We start from the raw sequence: 23,273 nt of genomic DNA on the forward strand, positions 1-23,273 counted from the left end.
AGCTGTTTCTTGCGTCTCCACCACACACTTCTCTGATCTACACTTTTCTTCAGGAATGTGCATGGTTACATCCATTTGAGATGGAGATATGGATGCTGCAGTAGATGGCAGGTCACCTGCACTCTGACTAACTGGAAGATCAGGCATCTCCTCACCACTCACATCGTCACTGGGGCCGGAAGGCTCACCGTGAACATTTGTGTCTATGTATCTCAAGAGAGCTCCTTCCTGCTTGGATAGCAAAGCTTCCTTTGCTTCCTTTCTATTTCTGAGTGCTGCCCCAGAGGGGCATTTTCTCCTTTCATTCATGACTGCTGTTCTGTGCCAGTTATCATGGCTCTCTTCACTCAGTTGAAGGGGACAAATAAGCAGGCGGGTAGCAGAGCCTGAGTGAGGGAAGATATCAGCATCTTAAGGGCCTAACTGGCTTCTACTACTTCAGTTGACTGCCTGTTCTCCTCAAGTGGGTTCAGGGAAGCAGCAGGAAACAGGAAGCTCCCTGAGAAGCTGGTGTTAATCAGTCCAGGCTCTTGGAGGTGCCAGAGAGGTACACAAGAGGCTCCTTCTCCTCTCTCTCCCTGCAGCTCCTGCTGTTTTCTGTTATTCCCTCTCACCAATTCTCCTGCCTGCCTGTTACATCTCTTGTGCCCTCCTTCCTCCAGCACAGCACTCCACCATCTCTGTGCATCTAGAGCAGAGAGAATACATATGCACCAGCAGCAGACACAGTTTTCTACACTCTGGGTCCTAGTGACGCCTGCCCTCCCCCGTGTCTGGCACCTGAGGAGGCTGCCTCAGTTCGCCTCCTGGTAAGGCCAGCCTTGACAGCCAGGCCACGGCCCTTCCCCAGAGCAGTGCGAGGGACCCCTTTGGGGTGTGCTTCCCGCTCTTTCCCTGCAGCAGCTGCAGGGGGGAGCCCAAGCCAGGAATCTGGGGCAGGGTAATGGAGGTGGAGCCCAAATTGCCCATTGCTGGGTGACAGGGAGAGGTGGGACCCAGGCCCTGCCCCCGAGGTGGTCACTCCTCACCAGGCCCCGGCACCGCACATTTGCAGTAGCCCAGAGGGACCAGCTCCCCCTGTTGCATGTTCCAGCTGTGGGTGTCAGTGCCTAGTTCAGAACAGCAGTCGCTACCCAGGGGCAGCTTGAGGCCAGGGAAGCAGACAACTACACCCAGTGGCTCTGTGCATGCCAGGCTGTACCCAATGCATCCAGCATGATGGTGTCTCTTTCACAGAGCTTTCTCTACAAGTGCTGGGGCACCGTGCTGATGTTTTTTCCATCAGAGAGTATCAAGCCCCAGCTATGGCTTCTGGTGGAGATGGTCAATTTCCAAGAAGAAGAGGAAAGAGAGGTGAGGTCTTTGCTCCTCCATGGTCAAGAGATCCCTCATTCCTTGTCAATCCCCTGATGCTACATGTGTATATTCTGCCTTGGACAAGGTCCGGTGGATTTAAAAGATCTTCCTTATACCCATGCCCATGGCGATGGCTTTGAGAGCCCATCCTTGCCCCTTGGCTTGTTGCTCAGCATTCCCAACCTCCATCTTTCTGTCTCTCAGAGATTCGCCCGAGTGCTTGGGCTGTGTGCCAGGCAACACTTAGGCGAGATTTTTGCCATCCTGGAGTACTGGGAGGAGTTCGTCAGCAGGGAGAAGTTCCTGCCTTTTGCCGGTGGTTCTCTGGAGGTACGGTCCCACCTAGCATCTCTGCTATTTCATCCATCCCTTCACCAGCCTTTGCAGGTAAAGGGACCTGCCAGGGAGGACCCTGCTTCCCAGAAGCCTGTTGAGTGAAGAGCTGAATTTCCAAGCAGTGGCTCAGCCTCTGTGGAGGGAGCCCTTTCCTTACTCCTCCATGGAGCTGCAATCACAGCACAATGGGGTGGATCCAGGGGGGAAGGTGGGTCCTGTTGTATAAGTTCTCCAGGGTGTCTCTTGGGGAGCTAGACATGCTCCACACAGCTCCATAAACACGGCTCAGAGAGGGCCCAAAACACCCTGCCATGCCATCAGCTCCAGCTGACACATTTCTCAGCAGAACAGACCCTGAGTCTTCCCCTGAACTGGACTATTTCACAGACCTTCCTGGCAGACTCACCAGGACTGGCATTTCTGACATTCCCCTCGCAGCAGCAGCACCACCACCACCTTCCCAGTAACTCTCTGGGCCTGGGCAATCCACTGTAGTCCCAGTGACATCTCTGGAGCTAGGCTGAATTAAAGCAGCTGCTAGTGCATCCCCTTTGGCTGCCGGGTCACCTCAACCACCCAGTCTTGGGGAGCTGGGAAGGGCCTTGGAGTCCAGGCAATTCAGCTCAGCAGAGTAGCCTTTGGTTGCTAAGCCAGCTGGGTGAAAAATCCCCTATTTGTGAGTTAGGAGCAGCTGGAGGCCATCCCGCCTCCTCACTCTTTCCTTTGCAATTCTCAGGAATCAGCTTCCATCGAACAGCTGAGAAGCCTCCTGCTCCTGCTCCTCACCTGTGGGCACGTGGTCCACTCGGGCCCCACGGATCTCATCCTAGAAAGCACAGACTGCAAGATCCTGTCTCCCATGTGGCAACACTATTTTCTGAGCCCACACATAAGTCAGAGCCCTCCCCTGACCGCCCACGCAGCATCTACCCGGGCTGTGCACAGCAGCACAGAGCTATGTCTTTGCATAAACTCAGCTCTGAGGGCTGGCCCTTTGCCCAAGGAGGGACAGGAGACATGGGAACAGCACCATTCTCTGTGACTCCCCCATCTTGATTAGCTTCTTCTCTGATTCCAGGCCCATGGAAGCTAATGGAAGGACTCCCACGTGGGCTTTGTTAGAGTGTAGCTGAGCATCATGGGGTACTGTTGTCCCAGAGATGACTGTACCTCTAGGCTTGTGCTGCACTCAGGGATCAGAAGATAAAGATTTAGGGCCTGTTTCCCCACACACTGCAGTCGATGGTGTAGCTGGGCACAAAAGGCGCACGAAGGGATTCAGGCCCCTAACCTGGTTGACAGGTTCTGGTGCTGAAGGGGGATTTTTGAGTGACTTCACAAGGGCCTTTGGCAGGAACTTAGCCTATTGGGCAAAGGTGGCGAGAAGGCTGTGACCTCACACTGCACCCTTAACCTCAGCCAGGCAGGACAGGGATGCAGGGTAGGGGGAAACTCAGAGATCCCTGTAGCCTTGCTGCAGTAAGCCTCCTTCTCGCCTTCTCTTAGTCCTCTAGGAGAGAGGATTTGTGGTCACACACCTGAGTACCAAGGAGGAGCTTATTTGGGAGTGTTCTCCTTTCTATGTTGATTGTGTAGAAAGCAGACATTCCCTATATAGAAGATTCTCAGTGAGGGTTGCAACCTGTTCAGCTGTCCATATGTTGCCAGCCGAGTTTTAGGCTCGTAAAACAGAAAGTAAGTTGGCAGAAAAATGTCCCACCTAGGACTCCGCCCGTTAGTAACTGGCTACTTAATAGGTCTCAAAACGTAATTGTGAATAAGGAGTTATCGAGTGGGTGCCTTTCTAGTAGGGTCCTGCAGGGATCGGTTCTTGAATGTACACTAACATTTTGATCAGTGACTTAGTAAAGTTATTTAAATTAAATAATAAATATTAAGAAGTCCATGTTTGCTGCCAAGTTTTAATGGAAATCAAACCACTGAACTCGTGGCAGTCTTTAGCTGGAACCAGAGTTTGCTGAAATGGTAAACAAGCTTTTGACAGCAGCAGCCTCTTCTGCAGGAACAGAAAGACTATTTACTTCTTTTCAGTGGATTCAGTTAGTTGAGTTCAATAACAATATCATTCAAATTTCAGAAACTGACAGAGGGGAAAAAGAAGGAAAGCTTGTTTTCCTCTTCCAGTCTATAAATAAATACTAGACGTGAGGGGATCAGATCTGTTAGTTCTAAAATCTGACAGACATGATGACAAAATATGATCAGTTCATTTCACTAACTGCAGATACTTCCTTAAATCACTTAGTTTTCGATGAAAAATATGTTTCAGTAAATCCAGCACATTGAAGGTAGTTTTATTCAATTAATAAACAAATGGAAAATGTTGTTTTTGTGCATTTTAAGTGCATTTGAATTTCCACCGAAACAGTGCGTAGACTAATCACAAGTTAAAAAATCCATAATCATCTAGGAAATAAATGTATCATTTGCCATTTTCCAACATAATAAAAATGTAAACATTAGATACAAGAATTGTATATTAAGGCATATAACTGCTTAAATATATGTACATAGATATACTGTACCATCATGGTTAGTGAAAGAAAAAGCACCACATTTAGTGTAAATACTATATTTAGTTGCAAGTCAAGATTTTTTAATGATTCTTAACTCATGAGAATCAACCTATCATTAGGAAAATACCTAAAGTACAAATTGAAAAGCTGATTAATATCAATGGTGTATATCAATCCACCTGGATGTCTACTTCTGGGATTCTGAACTTTAGAGGCCAGACTGAGACCCTCATTGACTAGGAACAGCCAGGAACCCAGTAACAAATTCCAGTCCTGCTAGCATCCAAGGCTCTAAATCTAAAGAACAATTGAAGGCAGTAGACAATTGAGGGGTGCTGAGAATTTCCAAACCCAAACGTGATATTGGCTCTGGATGGGGGAGAAGCAGGAAGTCACCAGGGATTCTTGATAAATCACCCATTGTCCTTTGGAGCTCAAAGGTGTCTAACACTTATGACCGACTCAAATCACACTACTGCTAGGAGTTAGAGAAGTATCTCTATCCCAAACAGAGGTGGTGAAACAAAAGTAAAGAGCAAGAGTTGGTTACACAGCAATGCTGTGGCTGAGCCAGAAAGAGAAGCATAAGAAAAACATTCATCAAAAATGTTTTGCATTTAAAACTACCTGATTTCTTAAAGAAAGGAACTACTATCTGCAGTTAGTGAACTGAACTGATACATTCTGGTCACCATATCCTTCCAGATTTATGAGCTGGTAGATCTCATCCCCTCACATCTAGTGTTTATTCCTAGAGTGAAGGAAGAAAACAAGTTTGCCTTCTTTGTCCACTCCCAATGTGTTTCTTCAATTCAATTAACTAGTCATTGAATTGAACTAGATGAATAAACGGAAAGGAAGCAAATATTCCTTCTGCACTTCCAGAGGAAGGGTTACTGCTGTCTAAAGCTGTTCTAGCACTTCCACTAACTCTGGTTCCAGGTGCTTCAAGTAGTCTGACTGTCCTTAAAACTTGACAGTAAACATGGACTACCTAATATGGACTTTTTTCTACTGTCTTGACATTATTTTAAGAGATTGTAATAAATTTAGGCCTTAACATAGGTTGTCAAATTAAAATTGAATTTTAAGCAGGTTTATTTTTAATGAAAAACCTGTGGTGAGTTTAATTTAAAAAAACCCAGATCCTATTTTAAAAATCCTCTATTGTTCATCCACCAGGCTAGGGATGGAAAAGCCTCCTGGCTCATTTCCCACCCCAGGAAGGGCTGAGCCTCAATCCAAGGTCAAGGGCTGGGCTCCTCACTCTGTACCGAACTGAAAGCCTAGATCTAAACTCTAGGAATTTGGATCTGACCATTGATGGCCAGTGCTGCACAGCACTCACAGAGCGGCTTTTCCTGGGTAAATCTCACAGCGCTTTACAATAGTAAGTATTAGATCCTCATTTTACTGCTGGGACTGAAAAACAGAGAGGGGAAATGGCTTGCCCAAGGTCCCATAAGTCAATAGGAAAACTGCCAATGAAAGCCAGGAGTCCTGACTCCCAATCCCCTGCCTCAGTAGCTCCAGCAGGTCACACTCTCTCTCAGTACCAGGGAGACTGGGAATAGTGTCCTGCTTGCAATTGCAGTCTCTAGAAATGAATGTTCCTCTAGTGATCAGTGCAGGGTCCTGGACACTGGACACAGGCCTCCTTGGCTCCATCCCTGGCTCTGTCACTGCCCAGGCCACAGTTTTCTGGAAGGAGGAGGGCCAGGGACAGACCAACACTGAGCATCTTCCATCCAGCACTGTGCCATTTAGAGCTAGTGAGTGGCATAGAGCATTTCCCCAGAGGCTTCCCTGTTCTGCTGGGTGAAGGGCAGAAATGGGGGTGGGGGATCTCCTCCGAGTGAGACTAGATTTATTAACACAGCCCCTGCAGCCCTTCACTCTGGGCTTAGGCAGCGTGTTACTTGCAGGGTGTTCTCCAGAGCCACCTCTAGCATGGTGGAAATAGCCCAGCAATAGGGCTCCCAGCCCTTCCCTTGTAGAAGACTGTTCCCCAGGCTGAGAGTCTCTGGTCAGACCCTGCCAGCTGCTGAACACCCACAACCCCAATCACTAGGAAGTGAGGGGGACTCATGCCTCATAAATTGGGAGCTTGTGAAGTTTAGCTGGGGATGAGTTCCTAGGGGAAGCTCAGATGCCTTCCTAGGTTCTGTTCTTTCTCTAGCCTGGGAGGGCCTGGGATCGGGGGGTGGGGGAGGAGGGAACTGCTTGTCCAAACAGCCTGAAAACCCCACTGCTCTCAAAGGATGAGAAACCTCCTCCGCCCCGTTGTCACAGTGCCTCAGTGGGGAGGGGGAACTTTGGGAGCAGCCTCTGTTGTGAGCTGCTGCCAGTGTGTGTAGATTGCAGTCCTTGTGACCTGTGGTGGGGTGTCAGTGAGGGGGTCCTGCCCCAGCAGAAGGGAAGTGGGGGAAGAGCAGGCAGGCCCATTAGTGAGAGGCTGCCTTTTTCTCAGACTCATGGCTGATCCCCACTCAGTTCCAGGATGGATGCTGGGGAAGAAGGCTGTGCAAGTGGCTCCAGAGCCAGTGGGAAGCAGCTGCTGCCTTCCCCAGGAGGAGAGCTGCCCCTCTATCCCCGCTGGTGGGGAAGCAGCTTGTGGCCAGGAGTCAAGGGGGAGAGGGCTCGGACAGCCAAGGGTTCCTCACCTCCATAGCAGGCAGCTCCCCTCTGCCTGGGGAGGATGTGTAGCTTGGGACTAACTGGGTTCTTGGCTTCCCAGCTCCAGGACTGCCTGGGGAGGCTCAGCAAGAAGGCTGCCCTGAGAGAAGCAACTGATAGGTCAGAAAAGGGCTGGAGCTCTACCTATTATCCCTCCCTGCCCCATGAGTCCGGGGTCCAGTGCCCCTAGGACCCATCCCCGATTTCAACATTCATTTGAAGGGGACAAATAAGCAGGCTGGTAACAGGGCCCCAGTGAGGGAAGATATCAGCATCTTAAGGGCCTAACTGGCTCCTACTACTTCAGTTGACTGCCTGTTCTCCTCAGGTGGGTTCAGGGAAGCAGCAGGAAACAGGAAGCTCCCTGAGAAGCTGGTGTTAATCAGTCAAGGCTCTTTGGGGTGCTAGAGAGGTACATAAGAGGCTCCTTCTCCTCTCTCTCCCTGCAGCTCCTGCTGTTTTCTGTTATTCCCTCTCACCTTTTCTCCTGCCTGCCTGTTACATCTCTTGTGCCCTCCTTCCTCCCTTGTCAGGAGGGGTCTAGGTGCATCTCCCATCTGCCCTTCACTGCTGCAGCAGGGGTGCCTTTCATGAGTCAGGCTGGATACTGCACGCTGGTTCCCCAAGAACACAGAGCTGACTGGTATCACTGGAGGGGGGAGGACGGAACATTTTACAAGTCTGAACTTGTCATGGTATAATTCCTCAATCTGAACCTTAGAGTCCAAAAGACGGGGCACCAGCATGAATTCCTCTAAGCTTAATTACCAGCTTAGATCTGATAAGCTGCCACCACCCAAAAATATAGTGTTTTGGGGCACTCTGGTCCCCCCAAAAAACCTTCCCTGGGGACCCCAAGACCCAAATTCCTTGAGTCTCACAACAAAGGGGAATAAACCATTTCCCTTCCTTTCTTCCTCCCAGATCTTTCCCACCCTGGGTACACTAGGAGATCACCGTAATTCAAACTCCTTGAATCACAACACAGAGAAATCAGGTTTTTTCTCCCCCTTCTCTCCCCCTCCCAGGCTTTCCCTCCCTGGGCTATCCTGGAGAGATAGACAGATTCAAGCTCCGTGAATCTAAAACAAAGGGATTCCACCTTTCCCCCCTCCCTTCTCTCTCCCTGTCTCCCACCAATTCCCTGGTAAGTACGGACTCAATTCCCTTGAGCCTCAACAAGGGGAAAAAATCAAACAGGTCTTAAAAAGCAAAACTTTTAATAAAAAAGAAAGAAAAAAAGTAAAAGTTGTCTCTGTAATTTAGATGGTAAAAGTTACAGGGTCTTTCAGCTTATAGACACTAGAGAGAAGCCTCCCCCCAGCAAAATACAATTTAAAATACTTCCAGCAAAATACACATTTGCAAATACAGAAAACAAGCAAAAGACTATAACCGCCTTTTCTACTTAATACTCACTATTCTGAATATATAAGACACTGTAGCAGGGAGATTGGCAAGAAACCTGGTTGCACATCTAGTCCCTTTCAGGACCCAGATAGTACAAAGCAAAACCCAAAAAAACACAAACAAAGGCTTCCCTCCACCGAGATTTGAAAGTATCTTGTCTCCTGATTGGTCCTCTGGTCAGGTGTTGCAGGTTCACTGTTTGTTAACCCTTTACAGGTAAAAGAGACATTAACCCTTAACAATCTGTTTATGACAGAACTTTACCATCTTTCTCATCCACACCTATGTATTTACTTAAAATACAAAACCTCATAAAACAACCAAACGAATAAGCAAAATATATTTTACTGGGCTTCATTCATCCTTCAGTCACTGATGCTGGTGAATTTTCCTTTTCAGCTGTCTCCTTCCTTTTTCTTTTGAGCTTGTTTACCCTCTGGTCTAAGGATCTCTCACGTTTTGACTGTACTGTGGAGCAAACACCATTATGGTAGAACATATGAAATCATCATGTAAACTTAAAAAATAAAATATTCATTAGGGTGTTTTTCTATTTAAAAAGTCATAGCTTTAAAACAAAATAATCCATTTCAGGCTGTACAACAAACACAGGTTTTGAGTTCATTTCTACCACTTTAAAAAAAACCCCACAAACATTTTTTTTAAAATACATCTCATTTTGCTGAATAAAAACCAAACTTCTTTTAATATCCATTTAAAAACACATTTTGCACAAAAACCCTTGTTAGTTTGAAACACACATACCACTAGTTTAAAGCACCCATAGTTTGCAACCAAATACTTTTCAATAAACCCACATGCATTTAAAAAGCACATGGTCTGCCTCCCCGCCCGCCATGTCTGTTTGAGCCTTCAGGTTAAAGAACAAGAAAAATGTTTGTTAGTATTATCCCCAAATGCATCAAACCCCTATAAACAAACAACCCATTTTAAAAACACAGCACATTTGCACATTAAAATTATATATATATATATATATATATATCTCCTATTAAACAGTTTGCAACCAAATACTTTTAAATAACCCATACCTATGTTTTGCACAGACCTCTCTCTCACACACAAAAAGAGCAGCTTTATAAACACACCAAACCAAGTTTGCAACCAAATACTTTTTAATAAACCCACATGTATTTAAAAAGGCACATGGTTGTTCTGTTTCCCCCATGTGTTGTTGGGCCTTCAGGTTAAAGAACAAGCAAAAATGTTAGTTTTTTAGTATGCCCAGGCCAATGGGAGCTGCTGGAAGCAGCATGGGCCAAAGGATGTACTGGCTGCCGCTTCCAGCAGCTCTCATTGGCCTAGAGCAGCAAACCACAGCCACTGGAAGCCGCGATCGGCTGACCCTGCGGACACGGCAGGTGAACAAACTGGTCTGGCCCGCCAGGGGCTTTCCCTGCACAAGTGGTGGAACAAGTTTGGGAACCACTGTTCTAACTTAATCCTTTTTGATTTCTTACGAATAAGTCTTTATCGTAAGCAGGGGTCTGTCATTTTTGTGTGGACTAGATGGTCAATATAACACTGTAAGCAGGCACCTTCCGGTTTGGTCATTTTCTTTAAAACACGGTCAGGGTCTCCACTGAATTGCACAGCATTTAACAAGGTCACCTCCTGCACTACATGTTCTTGGGTCAGGCACAGACACTGCATAGCATAACCTATGGCAATAACAGTGTTTAATAAGCTTTCCAAACACAGCTCAGCATACAGGCCCCAGAGCTTGCAGTTTATAGCCACTGAAGCCCAAGTCACACAGTCATAGTGCCAGTGGGCTGGTGCATCTATGACACAGCCCTCACAATCTTCAAAAGGCTTTTCCCTAAGGCAGTGTTTAAGGATAGCATAAAGAGCAATGCCTACAATAGTTCGCATGATTTTTTTACGCTCACGACATGGCATTGGTCAGTTAGTTCCATGCCAAGCCTCCTCCTGAACGCCTCATAGCCATCATCTTCAACAATTTGTATCGGCGTTGAGCAAAAACAAGGTGGGCCCAGTTCATCTTCGCTGCTTGATGCAACGCTGTTCAGGGCCTCCGGGGGCTCTAGAAAGGCAGCGTCGAGCTGTTGAGAGATTTTCGAACAAGTGTAAGTTCTTCTTCGAGTGGTTGTTCATGTCCATTCCAAGCAGGTGTGTGCGCGCCGCGTGCACGCTAGGTGGAAGATTTTCCCCTAGCAGCGTCTGTAGGGTCGGCCCTGGTGCCCCTTGGAGTGGCGCCACTACGGCGCCCTATAAAGGGGCCCGTCGACCCTCCACCCCCTCAGTTCCTTCTTACCGCTGGTGACGGCTAGCTGGAACTTCTCTTGCGCATAGCAAGTTAGCAGTGTCCTATCCTCGCGTATACTCTGTGTATATAGTTAATATATAGTTAGTTTACTTAGGTCATTTGTATATAGTTCTTGGTAGTTGGGGGGTTCCCCCCCACGTTTCATCGCCCGTTGGGGCCTGCCTGGGTCCCCCAGGTTTAAACTCTGCAAGGACTGTGGGAAATTCATGCCCAAGAGTGACCCACACTCTGCTTGTTTGAGGTGCCTCAGAGAAAGCCACCAAAAGGACCGGTGCTCTATCTGCAGAGGCTTCTGCCCAAGAACTCTCAAAGACAGAGCTCAAAGACTTAGAGTCCTCCTGATGAAGGCTGCCCTGCAGCCACCCTCGGACCCGGAACCGGCTGAGGCGGTGCCCAGCATGTCTTCCTCGGTGCGGAGCGCCCCGGCACCGGCATCAGAACTTAGGGCCCAGCCCAAGTCTTCTAAAACCCGGCACCGAACGGAGTCAGGTCATAGGAAATCGGTCTCAGTGCGGCACTGCTCACTGTCTCCAGTGCCTGCTAAGAAGAGGAAACCAGTGAGGGAACAGTCACCTCACCAGGACTCCCAGAGGCCAACACCGTCCGCGGGCGCAAGCGGACAGGCTGGACTACTGCTCTCAGCTGCTCCATCGACTCCCGCACCTCAGAGAGGGCGGTCGAGTCCGGATCAGCCTAGATCCCTGGACCTCAGTGGAGACTTGTGCCTCCCCTCGACACCAGAGGCATTCGAGACGGCCTCAGACTTGATGGGACTCCCGGCGCCGGCCTCCTCGCACCGTAGTAGGGAGCTGCCTACCACGGCCCGTCCCCCAGTACAATTGAGGGGCAAGCCGGCCATGCTGTCACCTCCCTCCCCACCCCGTGGTGTTAGGGCGGCACCGGACCAGATAAGAGGCTCCCCGCCGCCTCAGCATCGCTCTCCAAGGGCACGGGGTGCTGCTTCCCCCAGGTCCTCTTACTCAGAGACTTCAGACTCAGAGGCAGACTCCTACCGTTCCAGCCGGTTGCGGAGCAGGAGATCGATTTCGGGGGTGAGCCACCAGCATTACCCACAGTGGCAGCAGCAATGGCACCCCCCCCCCCACAGTGGCCATTTTGGACCCCCTGGGCCTACCACCAGTCGGTAGGCCAGGTGTTTGGTCCTCGATCAAGGTCGGCCTCGGTCTCCTTGGTGTCAGTGGCCCCAGCGCAGTTGCCTCCTCCATCGGCACCGTTGCCAGGCAGGAGTGTGCCATATTCAAGTTCAGCACCCCCTAGCCAGGCAGCGGCGCCGGCAGTGACTACAGTTTGGGCTCAACAGGCACCACCCAATATGCCAAGCCGCTCACTGGCGACCCCGGTTTCAGTCCCAGTGCCGCATTTAGAATCGGAACCGTCCCTGCAACCACAGTACTGTGTGCCTCAGGACCCCAAAGGGCTGCATGCACCTGAGGAAGGGCTGATCCAAGTAATTTCCTTGTCTTCCTCCCCAGATGAAGCAGTCTCGGGCACGACTGCGGCACTGGCTCTGGAGAACATTCAGATCCTCCAACAACTGCTCAGGCGAGCAGCAAAGAGCCTCGCAATCCAGGCTGAGGAAATCGAGGTGGACGCAGATCCAGTAGTAGACATCCTGGCTCCCTCAGGGCCATCCAGAGTGGCTCTTCCGTTAATCAAGACCATAGCGGATATGTCCCGCACATTATGGCAGATGCCAGCCTCACTGACCCCTACTGCCAAGAGAATGGAACGGCATTATTTTGTCCCCTCTAAGGGGCATGAACACGTGTACACTCACCCCCCCCTCCCTGGACTCTCTGGTGGTGGACGCAGCCAACCAACGGGAGCGTCAAGTGTTTCAGGGGTCAACACCAAAGAACAGGGATGCCAAAAGACTCGACCTCTGGCAGGCCTACAACTCCGTATTGCCAACCAACAGGCGATCGTAAGCCGATATGGTCATAACACATCTTCAGCCATATCGAAATTTACGGAGCTCCTCCTCCAGGACTTGAGGTCAGAGTTTTTGGCCCTGGTGGAGGAGGGGAAACTGATCTCTCGAGCATCTCTCCAGGTGGCCCTAGATGCAGCGGACTCAGCCTTGCGTACCCAGGCCACGGGCCTAGTCATGATGCGGGGAGCCTGGCTCCAGGTCTCAGGTCTTCCCTATGAGGTCCAGCAGACCATTCAGGACCTCCCCTTTTAGGGGCAGATGCTGTTTTCAGATAAAATGGACAAGCGTCTCCATAGCCTAAAGGACTCGAGGGCCACGCTTCACTCGCTGGGCTTACATACCCCTGCGACCCAGCGCAGGCAGTTTAGGACACAGGCGGCCCCACGCCCCTACCAGCCTCAGTCTCGCCAGGAGCTAGGGCGCAGGCATGGCAGAAATGGCAGGAGGCATCACCAACGCCACCCCTCCAGCCAGGTGTCCAGTCAATCGAGACCGTCATCGGGGCCTAGACCCCCTGTTTGATGGTACGGTCAAGTGCGACCTACCTATCGAGACTCTGGATCCTTCTACCCCTACCTATGGGTCATGTCTGTCCCCCTTCTACTGTGTCTGGTCCCAAATCACGTCAGACAGCTGGGTGCTACGCACGGTAGAGAGGGGATATTCTATCCAGTTTTCCTCCCTCCCGCCCCACCAACGCCCCGCCCCATCCCTCTTCAGGGACCCATCTCACGAGCAAATTCCAATTCAAGAAGTGCAGTCCCTCATGGAGGCAGGGCGGTGGAGGAAGTCCCTCGAGAGCTCAAGGGCAAAGGCTTCTACTCCCGGTATGTTCTAATACCGAAGGCGAAAGGGGGCCTGAGACCCATCCTGGACTTGCGGCGACTGAACAAGTTTGTATGAAAGCTCAATTTCCGCATGGTCTCCCTGTCCTCGATCATTCCCTCCCTGGATCCAGGAGATTGGTACGCCGCCCTCGACATAAAGGATGCTTATTTCCACATTGCCATAATTTCCCGACGCCGTCAGTACCTCAGGTTCGTCGTGGCCGACGCCCATCTGCAGTTCACGGTGCTCCCGTTTGGCCTGTCAGCTGCCCCAAGGGTCTTCACAAAGTGCATGGCAGTTGTGGCAGCCTTCCTGCACAGGCGGGGCATCGAGATATTCCTCTACCTGGACGATTGGCTCATAAAGGGACACACCAAGGAGCAGGTGGAGGCTCAGGTGTTGTTCATCAGGCGGACCTTTCTCAATCTCGGCCTCCTCTTGAATGAAGCCAAGTCCACCCTGTCTCCTACGCAATGGATAGAGTTCATAGGGGCGGTTCTGGACTTCACCCACGCCAGAGCGTTCCTTCTGGAATCCAGGTTCCACGCGATTTCCAAGCTCATCCTCGGACTGCAACGTGCCCCGATTACCACAGTGCCGATCTGCCTCCAGCTGTTGGGTCACATGGTGGTGTGCACCTATGTGGTAAACCATGCCAGACTCTGGCTTTGCCCGCTACAGTCCTGGTTAGCAACAGTATACCGCCCGGCCAGGGACCCCTTGGACTCAGTGGTGTCCATTCCCCACTTGGTGCTGAGTTCGCTACGGTAGTGGCTCAACCTGCAGGAAGTGTCCTTGGGCGTCCCCTTCGCCGCCCCTCAACCCTCCCTCTCTCTGGTAACGGATGCCTCGGATCGGGGTTGGGGAGCGCACCTGGGAAATCTCAGGACACAGGGCTTGTGGTCGCCGGAGGACCTTGAGTTGCATATCAATGTCTGGAAGCTGAGAGCAGTCCACCTGGCTTGCTTGAACTTCCGGTCCCACCTGGCCTTCAGATGTGTGTCAGTCCCCTCGGACAACACATAGGCAGTCTCTTATGTCAACAAACAGGGGGGTGCACGCTCCTCTCCCCTGTGCAGGGAAGCCCTCGCGTTGTGGGATTTCTGCATCCACAATGCTACACACCTGACAGCGTTCTACCTTCCGGGGGAGCAGAACGGCCTGGCGGACACCCTCAGCCACTCATTCTGGGGTCACGAGTGGTCCCTCCGACGGGACGTGGTACACTCCATCTTCCAGCTCTGGGGCTTTCCCCAGTTAGACCTGTTTGCCTCGAGGGAAAACAGGAAGTGCCGACGGTTCTGCTCCCTCCTGGGCTGCAGTCTGGGGTCTCTATCAGATGCCTTCCTCCAGTCTCGGGGCGTCGGTCTGCTCTACGCCTTTCCTCCGATCCCTCTGATACACAGGATGATTTTAAAGATCCGCAGGGATCACGCACGGGTAATCCTAATAGCGCCGGCATGGCCACACCAACATTGGTACACGTAACTCCTGCACATGTCCGTTCAGGCGCCCCTGACGCTGCCCTTGCTTCCAGACCTGATCATGCAGGACCGGGGCTCCCTCTGCCACCCGAACCTGGAATCTCTCCACCTCACAGCCTGGATGCTCCATGGCTGAACCCGGTGGAGATGCAGTGCTCCCAGCAGGTCAGACAAGTGCTGCTCGGTAGTAGGAAACCATCAACCAGGGCCACCTACCTGGCCAAATGGAAGCGTTTCTCCATATGGTCGGGTCTGCGAGGTCACAATCCTCTGAGGGTCCCAATCCCTATTATCCTAGACTACTTGCTCCACCTCAGACAACTGGGCCTCTCCTTCTCCTCGATTCGCGTTCACTTGGCGGCCATCTCGGCTTTCCATCTGGAAGAGGGGGGTACCTCGGTGTTTGCGAGCCCGCTGGTAGGGCATTTCCTCAAGGGTATGGACAGGCTATTTCCACATGTTTGTCAGCCAGGTCCTGCCTGGGACCTGAATCTGGTCCTCTCCGCCCTCTCAGGACCTCCATTTGAGCCTCTGGCTTCGTGCTCCCTGTTGTACTTGTCATATAAGACCACCTTCCTGGTGGCGATCACCTCGGCCAGGAGGGTGTCGGAGCTCAGGGCATTAACATCCGAGCCCCCGTACACTGTCTTTTATAAGGACAAGGTCCAACTTAGACCTCACCCAGCCTTCCTCCCCAAGGTCGTCTCACAGTTCCACATGGGCCAAGATATCTTTCTCCCGGTGTTTTATCCAAAACCACACTCTTCCAGTGAGGAGCGGAGGTTACATTCCCTGGATGTCCATAGGGCCTTAGCTTTTTACATTGAGCGTACCAAGCCATTCAGATGCTCGATGCAGCTCTGTATCGCAGTGGCGGATAGGTCGAAAGGGCTCCCAGTCTCCTCTCAGCAAATCTCTTCATGGATTGCGACCTGCATCCGGGAATGCTACCGCATAGCTAAGATTCCTATCCCTCCGATCACAGTCCACTCCACTAGGGCGCAGGCCTCCTCTGCAGCATTCCGGGCTCATATCCTGACTCAGGAGATTTGTAGAGCGGCCACGTGGTCCTCCATCCACACGTTCACGTCACACTATGCCATCGTGCACCAGGCTAGGGATGATGCAGCCTTTGGTCGCGCAGTACTCCAGTCAGCAGTGAACTCCAACCCCACCACCTGGGTTCAGGCTTGTGAGTCACCTGCTTGGAATGGACATGAACAACCACTCGAAGAAGAAAAAATGGTTACCCACCTTTGAGTAACTGTTGTTCTTCGAGATGTGGTGTTCATGTACATTCCAATACCCACCCTCCTGCCCCTCTGTCGGAGTGCCAGCAAGAAGGAACTGAGGGGGTGGAGGGTCGGCGGGCCCCTTTATAGGGTGCCATAGTGGCGCCACTCCAGGGGGCGCCAGGGCCAACCCTATGGACGCTGCTAGGGGAAAATCTTCCGGCTGGCGTGCACACGGCGCGCACACACCTGCTTGGAATGGACATGAAAAACACATCTCAAAGAACAACAGTTACTAAAAGGTGGGTAACTGTTTCTTCCGACTGCTTGTTTTTGAGATTTACACAACCCCCGGTTCCTAACCCATTACACCCCATCATCGTCCATCACTTCTTAATCATTCATTTACCTGTGCAACGTCTTTTCCGTTCACCTTGTCTGCCAGTGACTCTCCTGAGCTGTGTTTGCCTTCCTCCTCCAGGGGGTGGATGACAAGAGGCCACCATGCTCATCGGGGTGTCTCACAAGTAGTTGGGTTTCGGGTTTGGGTTCTGGCGTATCCATTTACGACTGGGCCAAAAGGCTCTCCTCGGTCGTTCCCTCCTCCTCCTCGGAACTGTCCCTGATGAAGAACTTTCTCTGCGGATGGTTGAAGACCCTCAGGGCTAAAACAAAGTCCAAAGTTTTCATGGCAGTGGTGAAGGAGTCCATGTTTCCGTGATTTCTAAAACTCACGTTCTTGGTAAAATATGGCCTCTTCTACTCAACGCTGGGACTTATGGGGTGTTGCCACTGCACTCTGATTGGCAGAGGGACTGGGAGGGGTTCTTAGAGGGGTAACACGACCCTCTTTTGAGCAATGCACCCCATCCCAGGACTTGCCCTCTTTTGGACAAATCTGCTCTTGGGGTGGACCTATGCGGCCAAAACCCATCGCGATTGGTAGAGGGAGATGGGAGGAGTTCTTAGAGGGGTCACATGAACCACTTCCAGATGGGTCACCCCACCCCAGAAATCCCCTTGATTAGTCATATCTCCTCTCGGGGCGGTCCTACGGGGGCAAAATCCATCCTGATTGGTAGATGCAGTGGGAGGAGTTCTTAGAGGGGGTCACATGACACACCTTGCTTCCAGTCATATGGCTGTCTTGACCCCAGAAGTAATACCCCCATGGGGCGGGACTTCCAGTGACAGGTTGGCAGCGTTTAAGGGGTCAAGGGGCAGAGTGTAATGGGTCAAGGGGTGGGGTTAGAGTTTGATTGATGGTAGGGCCCTTAACACTACTAAGAGCAAGATGAAGTCCAACTCGAAGAAGTGAAGGTGGGGGTTACTTTGTAAATTATCAGCTTGGTCTGCAATAGCCTCTGCTGCTATCTCAAGCCCTGATGGTACCTCTATTACTAGAAGAGAACTGGTCTGAGACAAATCTCTCTCCAACAGCTTCTGTGATAAAGGCAGAAGATGCACACAAAAATATCAGCTGCTCAGCAATCTCCTTGTCATCATTAATTGCTTTCTCGATTACCCCTCGTTCTTTCATAGACTTCTGATCTCCTTAAAGTGTTTTTTAGTGTTTGTCTATATCCCTTCAGTTATTTGCTCTTCACAAGCCATCTTAGCAGTTCTGCTTTCCAGCTTACATGCTACCTGCTGTCATTTAGGCTTCTGTTTGCTCCCCACCCTGCCTCTTTTAAAGAATTTGTTTAGCTCAAATAACCTCTTGGCTCTTGCTATTATTAGTGGCCTTGCTGGTTAGGAGCTCACTTCACTACATAGCCAATGTAAAGAGCTCAAACTCCGCCTCCCTAAGCAAGAACTGGCCCCTCACAGTTTGTCCTCAGCAGTGACTGCAGAGGGAGGCATGGGGGAGAGTCACTTGTTAAAGGGAGCTGGGGAGTTTTTTGACAGCCAGAGTCACACGTTGGGAGAGCCCAGGACTGCAGCCAGAGTGAAGGAAATTCTGGCTGCAGCAGCCTTATTCCTCTCTCGCTCTGTGGATTGTGGCTGTGAGAAGTGACACTGGGTCTACTTGCGGCCTGCAGTTCAGCCTGCGACTCCGCCAACCTCTGCCCACCCTTCTTAGGCTGACTGCAGCCTCTACAAGTGTTTACGCCCCAGGCCTAGGATAGCCTGATCAGCACCTGGCTGGGGTCTGAAGAGTTAGCACTAAATGAGGCTCAGAGCAACTCCCAGCCTTGCCCTTGGCTGGGGCTGCTCAGAGTCGCTGCCGGCCGCACCGCAGCTGGTGAGGGAGTAGGGGGAATAGTCTCCTCCAGCAGCCGAGTCTCCCATCAGAAGTTGTTTCCCTCCCTCTTGTGGAGTCCACCCCTCTCTGTTTGTCACTGCTCCCTGCCTGCCAGGAACGGCTCACTTCTGACTCCCGGACCCTGCTGACCAGCCGTGGTTCCTGCCTGGGCCAGGATGAGAACACCCCACAGGGCAGGGAGTTGCAAATATGGCGGGGAGAGGATACCCCAGAACCAGCCCCGAGGGCTTTCTCCCTGCTCCTACACTCTGCAGGTCACTCCAGCTGGGTTCTGGCTCCCAGCCACCATGCGAAGTGGCTGCTACCCCTAGAATCCCTTCCCAATCTCCCCCCGTCCCTCCTCCCAGCACAGCAATACCCCTCAGCCGTGACTTACAGCAGGGCGGGCATTCCAAGCCTCCTGCTCTTCTCTGGCTTCAATTGTCCATCATGTATCGTAGGGGAGGCAGGTGGGCCTAGATATTTAACAGCATGCAGGGCACCAGCCACCACTTGTATTTCTGTTTTTCAAGGTGCTCCCCGCCTCCAATCCATCCAGGCAGAGGAGGGGAAGCAGCTGGGTGGAGAATCAGTCCCCAAGATTACTGGGATCATTTTACCTTTGGCCTCGTGCCCCATGAAGGCTAGGAGAGGTGTTGTGCACACACTGGGTGCTGGCATGAAGCACAGCATGGCAGAGATGCTACCCTGGCTCTTTGCCTGCATGGCTGGTGGTAGCTGGGGTGGGCAGGGCTGGGGCTTCCTGTGAATCTCTGCCCTCCCCGTACAGGCTGCAGGGGAACCTGGCTGGGGCCAGTGCCTCGGGAGTTGGGGGAGGGGAACCAGGGTGAGACCTTTGGGAGGCAGGGTCTCCCCCTCAGGCCTGCTCCTGCTGCAGGTGCTGGACTTGCCCAGGATCAGGACAGAGGAGACCCTCTGGCTACAGAGCCCTCCCGCATCTGGCTGCAAGGAGCCTTGGTTCCCCCTTTGTCCCAAGGAGGTGGGAAGTTGGGTGGGTTTGTATGTGGGCAGAGGAGGCCTGTCCGCCCCCCCCGTCCCCCTGGCTGGGAGTGTGCATGTGGCACTAGGCCCCAGACTTATGGGGCAGGGAGGGATAATAGGAAGTAGAGCTCCAGCCCTTTCTTTACCTATCAGCTGCTGGGCAGCTGCTGCTCTCAGGGCAGCCTTCTTGCTCAGCTTCCCCAGGCAGTCCTGGAGCTGGGAAGCCAAGAAGCCAGTTAGTCCCAAGTCACAAATCCTCCCCAGGCTGAGGGGAGCTGCGTGCTATGAAGGTGAGGAATCCCTGGCTGTCAAGAACCCTCTCCCCCTTGACTCCTCCCATGGGACAGAGCTGAGTTGTAGGGGAGCCATCCTCAAGGGCAGGGGATAGGGCTGAGTCAATGAGGGGGCTCCCTGGAGCAGGGAAAGCCCGCTGTACCTACGTCCTCCCACCCCTCTGTCCTGCAGGGCCCACGCCCCAGAGCTCACTCACCAGGGTCCTGCAGGCATCGCTCAGGAAGGTGAGGATGGTGAGGGCCGCCCCCTCGGCCAGCTGACTCCGCACAAGCCTATGCAAGGGCTGGTAGCTGAGGAAGGGTGCGCAGGGCAGCAATGCCACCCTGCACGCCTGCCGGAGAGGGCGAGAAGGGAGCTGGGTGAGCCTCCCTGAGTGCAATGGGCTGCCAACTTGGAGGCTCTGTGTGGCTTGGGGAGACTCCACTGTGCCAGAGCAGCAAGGAGTCACCTCTTTGCAGACCCTCCTCTGGCCTGACAGTTGTTCCCCAGGCCCCAACAGCCCCCATCTCCAGCTTGGCTCGGCTGAGGGGAGCCAGGCCTGAGTGCTGGGGCCGGGCAGGGACACTCCTGGAGCAGGGAAGGGGCCATTCCCTGTGGGTCCCTGTTGGGCCATTAAGAGCAGTGCCCGGTTACCGATGTACTTGGCCTCCCCTCAATCACAGGCACTGTTGGGGGCTGCTACTCGCAGTGGGGGGTGGGGGAGGGGATTGCTGCAGGAGGCTGGTCGTTCCCACACAGGAGCTAGCACACAACTGAGGGCAGGGCCTGAGGCCCTGCTTGGGTCAGGTCACTTGCTAGGGGCCTCAGATAGAACTGAGACTGGCCACTAAACAGGGCAGGCTGTAAAATGGAGCCAAAGCCGTGGAGAATCTGGCTGGGCAGGGAGGCTGGAGGTGCCTGTGGGGAATGGAGGAGGAGAAGGGAACCCCACAGATCTACCCCACAGCTACACTCTGAGGGCTGGCAGAGCTTCGCGTTGGGTGGGGAAGGGCTGGACTAGTGGGGCAGTCCCTGTGCTGGGTGCCACAGGTCAGCACTGAGAAGGGGCTTGGAGGGCAGACTTTGCACCACCTTTGTCATGTTGTTATAATGCCCCCAGCCACTCCTGCCCCTATGAGCTCTCAGCTGCACTCACCTGAGCCACCTGGGGGTCCCCGTCCTGTAGGTGGATGAGCAGCGTCCCCATGCTCTCCTCCACCTCAGCCCTAAAAAGGGATGACTTCTTGCAAACAAATTTGCTGAGGTGGCCAAAGAGCTGCATGGAGGCCCGCCTCAGGCTGCTGTTCTCCTGCAGACGGGGGGGCAGGGTGGTTAGTGGGGACAGGCTCAGGTCCTCACATACTTTGGGAATCAGCCTGGCAGATGCAGAGCCCGGAGAGGTGTTAGCTAGTTCAAATGACAGGGCAATTCTCTGCAAACTCCCCTCCTTCCTGCTGGGCCCCAGGCCTGCCGAATAGTTGTGGGCCCAGGGCCCAAGAATGATTCTATCCCTCCCTCCCCGGGCAGAGGAGCTGAGCTGCCCTACAAGTCCAGGAACATGCCTGCATTGGATACGGAGCCCCCTCCCCGTGAGGACTGGTCCTCAGCATCTCCCCCTGTGGGGGGCCCTATAGTGCCATGGGGCCTGGCCTGCCCTGCTTGGTACTTACATCCTCAAAGAACGCTCTCGCCTGCAGGGCCAGCGGGATGACGATGTGCACCTTCAGAGACACCTTGGGGTCCCGCAACATCCAGCAGAGCCCTTCCATGGCATCCAGAACGGCGCGGGGGTCGCAGCATTCGCACACAGCGCAGACAAAGCTCCCCAGGATCTCTTCTCGTTTCTTCCTGACCTGCAGAGAAGGGGTTGGACGCCACTCGATGAGCAACGCTCTGTCAACCTGAGCGTAACCACAGTCCGGGTCAGCCTACAGCCCAGTCTGCTCCACAGGGGCCACTGACTGGGGAGAAGGGGAACCAGGAGCTTCCTACCCTGCCCTCTCTGCCTAGTATCCTGCCATTCCAGACCCACCTTCTCTGGGAACTCGGTCACTGTGTTCCTGAGGCCGTGCAGCGCTCTGCCTTGAATGTGGGTGTTGCTGTCCTCTATCTGCTGCAGCATGGCCTTCACAACCTGCTTCCGCATGGCCTCGGGCTCCTTCTCCATCAGCAGGGTGCTGCTGAGGAACTAAAGGGACTGAAAGGAGCTGTCAGAGAGGGCTGGGCGAGGCCAGTGGGTCCTAGCCTGGCCGGCGCAAGGGGAAGGGAGTGTGATCAGGGGCCAGGAGGTGACTTAGATCTGTACTGACTGCTGTTCACGAGAAGCTGGCTTCACTGAGCTTAACAGTGTCACAGTGTGACAAGAGCAGGGGAGACCGCTCCCTCTGGTTCCAGTGGGGTGCTCCCAAACCCCACCACAGAGCCCCACACAGAGGGATTAACTTACATGCAATGCACCACCAGGACCATCTCTCATTGGCTGACCAGCTATTGGCCTCCTTTTCCATCAGCTTCTGGGCCTGGTTAACCCTCCCCCGGCTCCTCCAGGCTCACCTCTGCCAACAGGACAGTGCAGGCCATGCGTTCGCCCTCCTGGCTGGCCTGGAGGCTGGGAAGGAGGAGCCACGGGATGCTTTTCAGGGCCTCCTTTGGGTGGATCACCATGGACCTGGGAGAGAACAAGAGCTCGTGCTGACGTGTGCATGACAACCCTGCAGATGCCGGAATCCAGCACAGACCCGGCCACCCCCTCCCATTTCTGTCCCACTGGGCTCCAGAGCGAGAACGTGACTCCTCTGTCCTCACCTGCTAAGGAGAGCGAACTCCTCGGGCTGGGCCCCCTCTAGCAGCTGCCAGCCTCGCTCCTGATCCATTAGCTCCACAGCTGGCTGACTGCCCCTGAGGTGCAGCACCAGCACCAGGGCCTGCACGGCCATGCTGGGAAGAGAAGGGGGCAGGAGATGGTGATGCGGGGATGCCTGCTCTACGCACGGTGTGGGGGCAGGACTCTCTTGCTGCAGCAGTGAAGGGATCAGGGTGAGAATAAATGCTGCTCCACTTCAGCCTTTGGTTCTCCGCTCCCCAATTGTGGGGGCAGGAGGGAGTGTCTGCAGATGTGACCTACACTCTCCTCCAAAGATGTGAAAATTCCTCCCCCTCCCGCCCAGGAAACTGACCCTGGAGAGAAAAGTACATGCAGTGCCCCCCGAACACCCTGCTGCTCTGAGCCCTGCCCCCATGAGCTGCCCACTTTCAGGAGCTCTCTGGCACCCTGAGTATCCGGGGCAGGTCTGCCCACTCCTAAGCACGAGAAGCCTGGCTGATCTGAACCCTCAGTCCCCCGAAGGCATCGGGGGTCCCTAGACAGCAAGGATCCAAGAAGGAAACTTCCCCCTCCTTGGGGCTAGCACAGACACTGCGTGGGTTCTGGAATCCATCAGCCTCACACGTTACCTGCGGGGACTGACATCACTGGGTAGGTCCTGCTGGGCTCCCGAGAGGTGCCGTGCCGGGGAGCAGGTGACAGCAAGGAAGGAAGAGGCGAACAGGTCGTCCTCGAATCCCTTCAGCGTGTCCGCTTGCCCCAGGGCCCCGAGCAGCTCCTACAGGCCGCGTGTGGTCTGGAAGGG

General features: G+C 53.1%; 1 pseudogene; it reads right to left on the reverse strand.

The window, feature by feature from the left end:
• The window catches only part of LOC127044653 (maestro heat-like repeat-containing protein family member 1), a 75,502-nt pseudogene that overhangs the window by 28,654 nt on the left and 23,575 nt on the right, over positions 1 to 23,273 (reverse strand).

This window comes from Gopherus flavomarginatus, chromosome 2, assembly GCF_025201925.1.
Source record: "Gopherus flavomarginatus isolate rGopFla2 chromosome 2, rGopFla2.mat.asm, whole genome shotgun sequence".
Classification (NCBI taxonomy): domain Eukaryota; kingdom Metazoa; phylum Chordata; order Testudines; family Testudinidae; genus Gopherus; species Gopherus flavomarginatus.